We start from the raw sequence: 13554 nt of genomic DNA on the forward strand, positions 1-13554 counted from the left end.
CCCGAGCTGCTCCCGCTACTCTGCCGGCTCCCGAGCTCTTTGTTTCTTGACAGCTTTCTTCTCCGCGTTGTTAATTAGGTTGTCCTGATCGGGTGGTTGTGCGTCGGTTTCGGTGTATGGTTATATCGTTAGGTAAGGAAACAGCGCAACTGCTACGGCAGTATGAAGGTTATTTTTCAGAGCCGGCTGCAGCGTTGCGGTAGAGTGCGTGTCCTTGTTTTTGCAGATGGTATTTGCAAAAGCCTCTTGCCTTTCTAGGCTTGAAAGCAGGAAGCTTTACTGCAACTTCAGCGAGATGATTGTGATGTAGGCTTGCCGATTTTGGCTCTTGTCCTGGAAAATAGTCTGCACAGGTGAGTCTGGTATGTGTGTACTTCCCGAGAGGCTCTGCAGACCAGGAGATCTCTTGCGGAATTGAAATCTGTGTGTAAGATTAGAAATATGCTAGTCTGGCTTTATTGTTGATTTGCTTTGTCTGGGTCAGCGGCTTTCCAGAAGTTAAAATGTTGCAAGTGGAATACACTAAAACCCCACATGTGATCAGTGTCCTAGTGTGCTCTGAAACTGTTGAAATGGCATGAGCCACAGCTGCAGTCTTACATCGATGAGGAAATATAATCACTAATTACAGGCTGCTATGAATGCTTGTGTTGCTGTTGACTTTAGGAAGAGATGGTTAAGTTGTAGAAGTTTGAGAACCTGAAAGTCTGACGGTGCTTCATGAGACTGAACAATTTGAAATGTTAGGTGTTTTTGAAAATACAAGAAGTAAACTTATTCTCTTTTACATTTGAGCCCTTCTTTTTGTGTGTGTGTGTGAAATTCTTGTCATCCTCTCTTGTCTTGGCTTTAAAACAGTATTTTCTGTTGTTTTATAAGACTTGATCTGGGTTTGTTGACAGATGTTTGTTAGTATTGTAAGGGTCACTATTTCAAAGTGTTGAGAAAAGGACTGAAGGGTGAAATACAGAGATACGTAGATTTCTTTGGTCCTAATTAGCAGGTATGCTGCTTATCGCTATCCAAGGCTAATACTGAATTACCTCAAGCTGGATTTTTGAAGTGCTATAGAAAAAAACAAGCACTTTTCTGGATGTATTATCTGTATGTAGTAGTGCTATTAGGCAGGAAGGATACGTTAAATCGGTATTCTGCAACTTTTCCTAACTGGGCTCCAGTAGTTGGCAATATCCTCTATTTAGCTCTGGGTCATCTTGTTCTGAAATTATTTTCCTGTTTCCAGAAGGAATATTGGAAAGCCTTACAGGTTGTTCTTCAAGTTATAGACCAAGACCTTGCTGCCTGAAATTGAGAGGAGGTGGGAGAAATTTCATGAGAAGTAAATTGGTGTCAGAAGAAAGGAGACGAGCAAAGCTGAAGGCGTGGTGTTAAAACTCTTAAAAGGTTACAGTAGTGTTGCTGATTCTGCATTGGTTGATGAGTGATATAGGTGAGAGTGGTTTACTTTACGTAGAAGAGAAGGACTTGTTCTGTGCTGAAGATGCTCTCCTAAGAAAAGATTACATGTTTGTGCATAAACCCTTAGGTGTCGAGCTTTCATTTGAAGTTACAGCCAAAAGATGTTGTTGCAGGGTTTTGTTTTCCTCTGAGATGTGAGCTTCCGACCTTGGATCTGGTATGACAAAACCCAACAGTCTCAAGGTGTACGCCACGGCTTGTGTTGTGATGGGAACAAATCCAGTCCCGCTTGTTAAACCTTAACTGACAAACTTTACTGTGGAGTTGTGCTGTTATTGGCTCCATATGTGGAGTTAGTATGACCATGGTATTAGCCACTTGCATGAGATTGGTAGAAAACCTAGTAATGCCTTGAGGATTAATACAATATCACTCAACTATTGAACTTGTGACATAAGCAAAGATAAAGTTTGAGTAAACCTTATCTTCTGAAGTGTTGGACTCATGTTAGAAGAATTGATAGTAATGCTGAGCTTTGCACCTTGGCACTGTATGCAACCTTTGCTTATATAAAGTCAGATTAAAAAAAAATGAGGAATTGAGGTAAGTATTAAACTGCTAAAGAGCAGGGGAATCGTGGGAGTACCCAGTGTGTACTCAGACCGTTCTGCCCCCTCCCTTGTAGTGCATCAGAGCAGGCTGTGTGTGAGCTGCAGTGGGGGCTGGAGGCCTCGGTGTCCCCGCACACAGCCGGCTGCACCGCCCGGGCTGTGAGGCACCGCTGGCTCTCCTGCACTCCCCTGGCTTTTCTGTGTAGGTGGCACAGCGTTGCTAGTTCCATCTTCCTTCTCAGCAACATTAGGTCACATCCCAGAAATCTTTTCTCTAAATTAGAGCAGTATCTTGTACTCAGTCTTGGGCAAGAGTGAGTTCCTATTGGGAGAGTTGGTGTAGGTGGGACTCAGGTGTGTTCCTTTTGTTTCCTGTATGTACAGTGTGCAAATATGAGACAGCCATCATTGTATGGGACCTCATGGCAACCCTGTCTCTGGTTTTTATGGAATACAGGCAGGTGATCGACTTCTTCTCATCTTAAAATGTTCTTTATCTGACTTTTTGTTTGGTTGTGATGCTTTACAATCCAGTTCATATCTTTTTATTGCTTCTTTCCTTTAAAACTTGAGTGTTTTGCTGCTCTGATTACCTTTATGGAGATGTAATCAAATGCATTTCAAACAGTCCTCCTTGCTTCATATTTACACATCTCACGCTAGATTATGTAAAATACCTGGTTTTGTGGACTTTCTATCCTAGTCCCTTCTAATTTAGTTGAAACCCTTGATCTGTCCCCTCTACACGGCTGGTATGCCGTAGAGTTGCTTTTCGTGTCTTGTCATGTAGAACAGAACTTCTTCAGCTGAATCCACATTTCTATATAAACCTCAACGGAAAAGAGAATTACCTCTAGGATTTGAACTTCCCTCTTTTGCAGTGACATAATGCTGAGTCTGGGAAAGCCATTTGTGGTGAAGTTCTTAATGAAAGATAGAAAGCAAAATACAGATAAGGTAGGTATTAATTTGAAGCAACGGGGAGGATTATCGGTCAGTGTGATGAGCAGTAGACAATAGTTGAGGTTAATTTGTTTTAGAAAAAGAAAAAACCTCACCTAACAAGTGAAGTAGAAAGGTGTGTTCAGGTGAAAATATTGTTAAGATTATAGTACAGCTAGCTGCTAAAACAAACTGTAAAGTTTGTCTTCCATTTTATTTTTAGTCTTATTGGCATGTAAAAATTTTAGCAAGAATTCTGGTGCAACAACAGGTTGGCACTGACTTGGAAAAGCATTTTAGTTTGCTCAAGAAATGATTATTGTCTAGTGAAGAGTTCATGATGAGATGCATTTTGGGTTTTACAATTAACTGTTTAAAAAGAAAAAAAATCTTACACCAAAATAAATTTATTTTTTAGCAGTCATTTTGGTGTGTCATTGTATGTATGAAGGCATGTAAGCTTTCTACAGCTTTGTCTCTTATCTGAGTGTATTAGGTTGGAAATGAAACCTGAACTGAGATCAAGTGGCTCTTCCTGTGATTCTAACAGTTGTCTGGTTGTTAATGGTTACCTTAATGCCTCTGTCTTAGGGTGATGTGTTTAAAGGTAGTAGAAAGTACTTATTAGTCTATTGTACTTCATCTAAGATTGTGTTTCTAATAGAATATTTTGTAGCATGGTATTTAAAGGAGAGGAATAATTCTTTGTGGAACAAATTGTTCAGACAAATAAATTATGGTCTTCCTAATAAATGCCATGGCATTTGTGAAGCTTTTTTGCGTGTCGCTTCTTATGCTTTGGTTCCGGGTTGTTTCATGTGTGTGGGACTTGTCAAGAAAACTCTACACATCGTTCTAATTCTCTTTAGTATTCCTGAGGTAATAAATCCCAATTAACTCTTTGAAATGAAGTCAGTTTCCAGTGTTACACTGGATTAGATTGCATTTCATGTTAAGACTTGAATTTGTATCTGAAGACTGGCTAAATCACTCATAGTGTTGTCTTGTTGCCCAGGAACCTGCAAGAGGAAGAGTGTCTGTAACTGAACTGTTGAAATGGTGCTGGTGTGCAGTTTTTGCTTCTGTTGGGGTCTTGGAATCACAATTTTCAAGGAAAGAATGAACCTGCTATCTCAGGAATAGATTTAGGACAATGCTGATCTTTATATTAATTTTATAAAATTGTGTCAGTAGAAAGGCATATTTTGAATTGCTCAAAATTACTAACTTAGATTCAGTCCTTAGTTGCATGAAAAGTAAAATTGATATCCTAGATATCAAAGATATCCCAGCCAAAAGAGCTGGGAGTTCCAGCTCATCTCCAAATTGTGTACTTGCTAGACAAGGGGAGCTTCCTCCTGCTCAGTGCTTTTCAGGTCAAGGCACAGAGCAGTGTGAAGAGGTGGGATGGAAGTTTCACATGTAGTTGTGTCCTGGAGAGCAGTGTGTTGGTGGGTGTGCCTGGGCATGTTGCTGTGAGCTTTAATTTGTAGTTGGAGGGATGGAATAATGGGGAGGTGTATTAAAACATGACTTGAGGTGTGAGTGTGCATCTTCAAAATAGCTGTAAAACACGTGTAATTTCCTCTTGGAACTTCATACAGCTGCATTTTAATTTACTATTGAGTGATTCAGAAAAAAAAAAAAATCTATATTTTCTTCAGCAGCTATAATTCCATGAGGGTAATGCTTTTCATTGTTAAAAGAGCTCTGTCTTCCAGACCTTGCAATTTTAGGTTTTGCTGTTTGTTTTTGGTTTGTTTTTTTTTTTTTTTAGTAGCTTTTCTCTGTGTGTGTTGATTTTTTTTTTTTTAATTATTATTTTTATTTTTGGATCAGCTTTGAAAGGTTGCACAACTAAGTTGATAGTATTTCTATCTTCAGATATAACGCATATCAATGACCAAACCTCTTGATATCTGGAGAGCTATTAGAAAGCTAGAGTGCAGACAATAGAGGAAACGGTTGGTGGCATCTGGTTAGACCAGCTACAGTTTCAGGTACTTCAGTGCTCACTTTGCTGTCCAGAGACCTGCAGGTGGGCAGACAGGGCAGTCATGAAAGCTTTAGCTTCCTAACTGGTTTAACTGGTGTATAGAATTTTCTGTTCACACAACACCTGAGTTATACAGAGATAAACCCCACAACTTTCTAAATATGTTGGCAAGCTGTACATCTGCTTTCCTAAATTCAGCTTTACCCACACTGGGATGATTCATAAGTGCCTGCATCTGGCTCCTCCAGTATCAAAATGAAGGTGTTCTTTGCTCACTCGCTCCCACAACACTGGCATCTGCTAGCAAAAAATCTGTGTAAACCCTTAAATCCAATGAGCATTTTTTTGGTTGAAGCGGAGAGGAGGGATGCGGAGGAGCAGAGGTTTGTGCAAGATGACTTGGAATCTGGTGCAGAGAACAGTAACGCAGCACCTGAGGTAGACAGCTGGTTGAGTTATGTAGTGCCACCCAGGTCTTCTGGTCTAGGAGCAGGGAAAAGAAATAGTGATTTGCTTTGACTGGGCAGGCTGAGGATGTGAATAATAAACCCTTTTTCTAGCTATTTTCATAAGAAGCTGGCCAAAGGAGAAGCATTGTCTGATTTCCCAGTAACTGACAAGGCAAGCTGCACACTAAACCTGAATTGCCTAGTAAAGGAGATAAAGGAAGTTTAATTTACTTTAGTTGGTCCTAAGTTCAGAAACCAGAACCAATATGGAAGGTTAGTATTACAGAGCATTTGAGGAGACTGTTGCTTAAGGGTGTTTACGTAGATTTTTATGATGAACTTCAGTGCAGGTTATCGTCAGAAGGTGCCACCTTGGAGAGCAAACTAAAGATTAACAGCAGCGATTCTGCGAGTTGTCAATCCAGTGCAGTTTGAGAGAGAACCAGGAAATAAAGATCTTGAATCAGAATGTAAAGAGAATGGCTCTGAAGCAATTTCAAGGGGCTTATTTTCCAGGTAGGTTTTTTCCCTGTAAACACGTGGACCTTGTTTAGAGGTATGCAGGGTTTCCTCAGCAAGTTTACAGCACAGACTGCAGTGGCAGTGTGACAATACGAGCACTGAGGTGACATCCATGCAAGAGTGGAAGGGGCTTGTGGGAACTTGGGCTGCTTATCTGGTGTCAGCAGATTTTTCTGTCACTTACTATGACCAGGTCAGGCAAGCAGCCACTTAGGATCCTGCTGACTGTTGAGGTCATCTGCCCATGAGCCACGGAGCACTTCATCAGAGCTTTCCTTGTCCCCCACCTGCTTGCTGAAGTGCATCAGGACTGTATTGCAGCTTTGGGCCATTTTGAGACTTTATTATTTAAAGGAAATTTGAAAACTCTGCTGTGACAGATATGAAATGGAAGGAGAAAGAGGATAGCTTTGTAATTTACATTGTATTTCTATTTAAAAATGGGTTCGTTTCATATTCTGTAAACCCTGTCTGGATGCTTTTCGCATATCCAGAGGTGAATAACATACATGGCCTCAGCTGAATGAGAACTGTGTTTTCATTCTTTTGTGGGTTGTATGTGTACTTCTTTGGAGAGCAGATGATTTCCCTCTTCATCAGTGGCTCTTCTATAAGGTCTCTCTTAGCACAGCTATGAGTGGAAAAACATATACTCAAAGATGATGCAAAACACTTTCTTGTTGAAATGAGTGGAGATAATTGACTACTACTGGCCATTATATTATGTAATGCATGGTTGAATATGTCTGGTGTCCAGTGAACTGCATTTACTGTAATTTCTTGTTATTGCTCCCTTTGCAAAAGGTTTTTTTTGTGCCTTAGAGTTACTCATGTCAGTGTTCTTCACTTTCTTTCAGAGTCCACCCTGATTCGAACACGTTTTTGTATATGCACACAGCCACAAAGCATTAGTCCCTTCCCTTTTTTGCCCCTGTCTCTATAGCATGTTTAAGCTTTGTAGCTGAAATGATTTTTTTTTCTCTTGCAGCAGTGATTTTTGTTTCTCAAGACCCTGCCTGTCAGTCTGTTTGGTTACAGAACCACCCCAGGTGCACACTTCTGTCATTCCTGAATCGGCTGACTGTAAAAGAGCCCCATTGTGATAGTTACTAGGTGACAACACACACTTCCTTTTTTTCCCCTGTTGTTAGTGACAGCCATACCTCAGAAAATGCTTCCTATCGTTTGTCATTTAATGTTTCTTTAGATGGTATCTCACATGTATTTTGAATTGGCTGAAACAAAGCCATTTCTTCCTTCTCAACTATTTACAGCATAAGGGTTGAATGGGTCAAGCGATGTATTTCATGAAATTAAATGCTAAGCAGATACACTATTAATGCTAGGAAAGTTCTTTGTAGGCAGGGATTTAAAAGAATCACGTTTGTACTTCATAAGAAGATTGAGAAGACAGGCAGTTTGAAATGGCATAATATTGAATTAAAATGTACCGGATTCTCTGTGCATGCCTGTGATAGCACTATAGCAGAGTATAGCTGGGAAGGGCTGTGTTCCTAATTAGATCTGTGTAGACAGTAGGAACCATACAGGGAATTTCCTTCACCATGAATTAGCTTCTGCTGGCTGGCAGTCAGCAGTACTGGAACGGGGAGGGAAGGTTTTTGAGTGGTGTAGTGGATAACCTGATGGACAGCCAAGGGATGAGTGCCAAGAGCATCCTGAGGAACTAGGAGTGTATGTACTCAGCAGAAGGAAGGGGAAGACTGACTGGTAGAGAAACTGCTTTTCTCCATGCTCAGTGAATAGATTCTAAAGTAAGAATTTACTGTTAAAGCATGTATGCAAAGAGTGATGCTAAAACAGAGATTAAACTTACTTTGTTATCACATATGAAAATTAATTCTCATAACCTAATTTATCAGAATGTATAGTTGTACTAAAATCAGAATGTGACTTGGAGAGGGCTTTAAAATTAGTGGCATGTATCTTCTAGCTGTTAATTTGGCTTTTTATTTTTGCAGGTAATTGCTGTGGTTTTAGTTCAGGAACTAAAAATGTCTGATAGCATACTTTCTTATATGGTTATTTTATGTAGCTTTATAAATCATGGATTAATAAACAATCAAATTAGTTTTCAAACATTGCATTAATGGCTCTGCTGGAAATTCTGTTTTCATTTCACTGTAAAAATGAAATAATAAACAAGTATCTATTAACCATAATTATTGTAGCAATGGTGTAGTACCATTATCAGAGTTTTTTTTATTTCAGAAATCCAACTAGCCTGGTGTTGGGTGGTACATACTCTGCTTGCAAGAGTGAGACCAATTCCTGCATAAGGTGGTTGAATTGTCCATTTAGCAGGCTGATTTAGTAGAACAAGTTAAGACCTTTGTCTTACATACTGGTAGCTTGTAGAGCAGGTCTATACTGTTAAAATAGCAACATATTAAACATTGTTTGGCTTAATTTTTAAGTAATTTTAAACGTAGAGATGGATCACTTGTGGACAGATGAGTGCAAATGAAAATACCCAAATAAATTCCAGTATTTTACTCAACTGCGAGTTCTGCCTTTTTTGTATGCAGTGATTCTGGAAGATTTTTTTGTTTGTAACTTCGTATCTACGAATAGGCTCCAAGGCCAGGGCTGAACAAACACTTGGGATGACTGCTAGCTGAAGGTACCTAGAAGAAATGTTTTTTTAATTCTTTTTTTGGCATGTCACATATATCATATGTCAGGGTGTTCAGTGGTCTCCCTACATAATCAATGCTCACCTTGCATCACATACTTCACTGAAGATGTCAAGTGAATGATTTGTCACATTTGTTCTTGTGGTTTTTATTTGATTAGCTGTTAGTAGAGAGAATGTTTCTATTGAGTAACAAATGAATGAAGACAATGATGTTTCCTGAGACTTTGCTTTCCCTTACGTGCTGTGAGACATTTCTGCCTTGAGAAGCTGCTGTGCTGGCCAGTTGCTGTGTCGCTCCTCTCCCCGCCTCTCCTCCCAGTTGTGCCATCAGCAGCTTAGCAGATCAGCACATCTCACGTAGGGTAAAGATGAGAAATGGCTGCAGCTCTTGCCAGTACTCACCTTTAATGTTCTGTGTCCTGTGGCTGCAGTTCATCTTCTCCAAGTAGTGGTGCAATGTTTAAAATTGACGTAATATATACATCATTTGTTTGAAGAGCACAAGATAATGAGGGAAAGTGTGCATGCTGCTTGCTGCTTTGCAGAGCACATCTATGCTGAGAAAGAAGGTCTGTTAAAAAAAAAAAAAAAAGAAAAAACACACACACCAAAAAAAAAACCAAAACCCAAGCCAAACACCAAATCAAGTTTTATTTTTGAAGGGTACAAGTTGTCTGTATTCTGCTGTGTAACTGCAGGGAGGTGTTTTGGCTGTGCAGAGGGGCCTGTGGGCCAGTTATTGCTGTCGAGGAAGCTCCACTGAGCTGTGCTCGTGTTCCTCATTCTCTGCTGTTCACATCACCAGGTTTTGAGTTGATGTGTTTTCACTTGCTTTGCTTTGTATTACTGCATTGTGGGGAGACATGGGCAACTGTCTCCTTAGCTTCAGAGCAGGGGTGGGAGCGTGGGGGAGGTGTGCTGGGGTGTCCAACTACTTGTGAGAAGGAGGAGAGCTGGCCAGACCGGTTGCACGAGTGCTGAGAGTCCTGTCACAGCAGCAGAAAGTGCTATGAGCCAGTGACAGAAAGCTTTCCACATGCCAACCTAGATGTGTGGCAGTCTCACAGGTATGCAGGTGGGCAGGCTTGGGCTGGGCTAATCTCAGAGTGCTAATTTGAGAAGTTCTTACCCTGGGCGTTTTAAGTTGACTCAGTAGTGATTACATTCTCCTGTGGCCTAAGCAGCAGAAGGGATGTACACTGTGAGAGTGAGACAAACGTCACGTGGAGGGGGCGGAGGAGCAGGACACTTGTGCCGTACTGTTCAGATCATCAGCCCTGAGGAAGGAGCAGAGCAAGTTGCTGAAGGCAGAAGCTTAGCAAAGCAGCAGGAGAAGGTTGGCCACACTCTCCCCTCTGTAAACTGACCTACCATGATTTGCTCGTCTCATGCAGAAACAAGATAACGTTACATACAACTGTTGATCTGCTCGAGTCAGGATTTGCCCTTTTTGATTGCTTTTGACATCTTGTGAAGATATCATAACAGGCACTAAGTTATTTTATTTTCTTAATGCAGTATTTTGTAAAAATGATGCCATAACCTTATTACTTCCCTGATTTTGGAAGAGTCACTTGTAAGTATGGGTAGGATAGTAGAAGCTGGATATGAAACATGGAAAGATGTGGAGCTGCTATCAAATATATGTCTGGTGTCTGGATATTATCTGGGTCTTGTTGTATTTGTATGCTTGATGGGAAACAGTTCATTTCCACTAGCTACTGCTAGGCTGGCAGTGTTGATCATTTTAAGTTACTTCGATACAAACCCTTCTGCTTACAAAGCAGGAGCTTTGCTTTAGTATCATTACTGCAGTTTTCTGCCTCTGGCCTTGTAAGGGATGTATCTACTGTGTTCAATTGCTTGTGGTGGGCATAACAAACTTTGGGTCTTCAAGAGAGGTTTGAGGAACTTGCATCGACAGTTGCTCCACATGATTTCTTTGCCTGATATGTGATATATCAGATATATGATATCTGATGTGAAGATAAATTGCGATCCTATGACAAATTGTCAAGTTTTATTTCTGTTTAAAAGTTAGTAATTACAACTTGAAAAATACTATATGGTGGCAGTAAGGGGAAAGTACTCACCTGCTTAGGTTCTGAACAGATTCAGGTAGATTTGGGCTGGTCTAAAACCCAGCGTGTTGGAAATGGAAAGGCTTTCAACATTCTTACTGTGGTAAATTATATTCTGGGTACCACTGAAAATTAGAACAAGCCTGCAGGGAACACTGAACCATCATAATTTTTAATGCTTTAACTGATTTGTATAGTCACTATTCAAATTCCCGATGCATTTGATACAAACCCCTATGCTTTATTTATGTTTGCTATTAAGTGTAAGGTGTTATGGATATGGAATTGTTTGCATTTTATTACTCTGCTACTGATTTATGCAAATAACCGTATTTCTACTTCCACATAGATTAATCTTTTTTTTCTAATAGTAATTCACAGTAGTATTTACATAGGTGACACAATAAGGTGACAACTTAATATCCTTCCCAATGTTCTGCCTTAACAGAGCTATATTTTTCACATGCCTCTTTCATATAGAGATAAATACCATCCCTTTTGCTGACTGGACTGGAGATTTTAGGGATGGTACCCAACATGGAAGTTCAGATACCTGATTTTACCACTTCTTTTCTTGTGAGAGTGGTGAACTGCAGCAACTGAGCAGCTATGGGCAGTCTTGAGGTAGTAATACCTGAAAAAACTGCACATTTGAGGGGTTTTAAAATGCTTTAGAAAGTACTTTAGAACAAAATGAGCCAAAAAACCCTCTCTGATCGTTCCAGAGAGACTGTCAGCAAGAACTTAGACTAGAGTAACTGCTATAGAAAAAAATGTACTTCAGCTTTATACTAACACAATCTTTCTACAGCTAAGTGTGGATTTTAAGCTACCTGTGACAGGAGGAAACATACTAGAAGGTGAATTTTTCTTCCTTAACTGCATCATTTGCGGTTTGTCTTAATGTTATTGACTGTATTAAATGCACCAGTCTCAAAATGTTGTGGTTTGTTTTTTAGCAGCTTTTTAATTAAGTAGCAACTACTGTGTTCTGCTACTATCAATCTGAATTATTTTTCTTGCAGTTGTGTTAATTCTCTTTGCTTTCAGATTGAGATCGTCAGTGAGGGTTGTTTCTTTTGTCTGTTTTATTTTAGAATAACAATGGCACATTGTGAACATTTGTTACTAGCAGAAGTTATCAGAAAGTAGATACTAAGAGCAGTTGTCTTGGCTGCACAAACCAAGTGATTGGATTTATTTGCTCCGGTGTCGCCCTGAGTGTAAATCCTTTGAAACAAAGGGGAATCGGGGATTTTATTAGCATCAGAGAAGGTCTGTTTGTAAAATGGGGAGTCCTTGTAAAGTTTCCGCGTGATATGTGAACATATTCACTATCCCTGTTCTCATTTGTAGCTTTTCTTTCTGGTTCCAATTGATTTGTACTGGTTTGGGAGCTGTAGCATTGAGGTTTTCTGCTTTGAAACCAAAAAAGTAAAGTAGTTTGCTTGTTACTTAGCAATGTGTAATTGTCATTGGATTTGTGACTGTTGTCCCGTTGTGGCACGCTCCCTGTCATGCTCTCAGCCCTCTGCTGTTTTCCTTCTGCTCTCCTCCTGATGAACTGGCAGCTGTAGCTGAGCTGTTGGTTTCAGGTACTAGTGGTAGGTTTTTCATTTGGTGATATTTCCTGGTAGAAACAGCTGGGCTGAGGCTGCTGCTTTTTTTTGCCTCTTATGTGATTGTTGTACCTCGTACTGAAAGGTGATAGCGGCAGCAATTAGTCACACCCCTAATGGATTCGCTTTGCCCTCGGTTTCCACAGCGGCTGGGTCCTTAGCGTTGGTTAAGGAGGCAGGGCTCTGGCGGAGTGGGGCCACGCAGCACAAGGGGTTTGTTCCTTCCAGTCCCAGGTGGAGTGCAGGACCTGGAGCATGGAGCTGAATGACTCGGACTGTGTGACTCTGAGAAACCTAAACAAATGAGAAAGCAAGTGTGGAAACAGGCTTGATGTAAGATGTCAAGGCTAATGCCTCCTATGAGATAGTTATTGGAATAGCAGAGCTGAATTTGTAAATGAAAAATTTGCCTTGTTTTTAAATAGTTTTAGTTTACCCAGTATAGGGGAATAGGGTTGCATCTTAAAGTTACGACTGCTGGAATTAATTTCTCCTTATGGAAATGATACAAGGGCTTCTTATGCTTGCTAAAAATGCCAGCAATCTTTCCAGACACCTGACCATCTGGGATTCCTGTAAAAGAAGATACAGCATTCTACCCAGGCTCTTCCATAAGTGTTCTGGCTATTTGGATCTCAATATGGTATCTTTTTAGTTGAGCACTCTCTACATAGCTTCTCAACTCCTCAAATGTTTGCTCTGCAAGCTACTTTTTGAGAGTGCAGATCTGCTGCAGACCATCTGTGCTCTTCTAGCAAGGGACTTTGGCTGCTTGAAAGCAGATGGGAAAAGAGAACTTCGGGCCCATCTTCCCCCAGCCCCTTCGTTCAGGCTGCTCGATACAGGTGCCTTTTGCTGTATGGGTGCTGAGTGAGGATGTGACAGTAGGGAAGCTGAATATTCTGGCTGCATGAGGGAGTAACCTTATGTAGTAAAGATGAGTAAGTCAAGACGTATTATTGCTTTCAAATGATCTAAAGGAAAATGAAAGCTATAAGGCTTTAGATTTTTAGATAATTTTTTCATTATTTTATGTCTGAAGTGTTTTTCGGAGGTGATTACTTGGAATTTTGTGGATTTAAATGGTAGAATTACTAATTCAAAAAAGCTCTGGTTGTTTTTATTGTCATGGCATTTACTATGCCAGTTCTTCCTGTTTGCTGTCCTTGATTTCTCACCACCTTTTAGAAACACTTCTGTTTGACCATTGACTTAAGTCAGGCTGGAAGATCAACAGGCTCTGCATGACACGTATC

Source organism: Merops nubicus, unplaced genomic scaffold, assembly GCF_000691845.1.
Source record: "Merops nubicus isolate BGI_N331 unplaced genomic scaffold, ASM69184v1 scaffold35294, whole genome shotgun sequence".
NCBI classification, from domain to species: domain Eukaryota; kingdom Metazoa; phylum Chordata; class Aves; order Coraciiformes; family Meropidae; genus Merops; species Merops nubicus.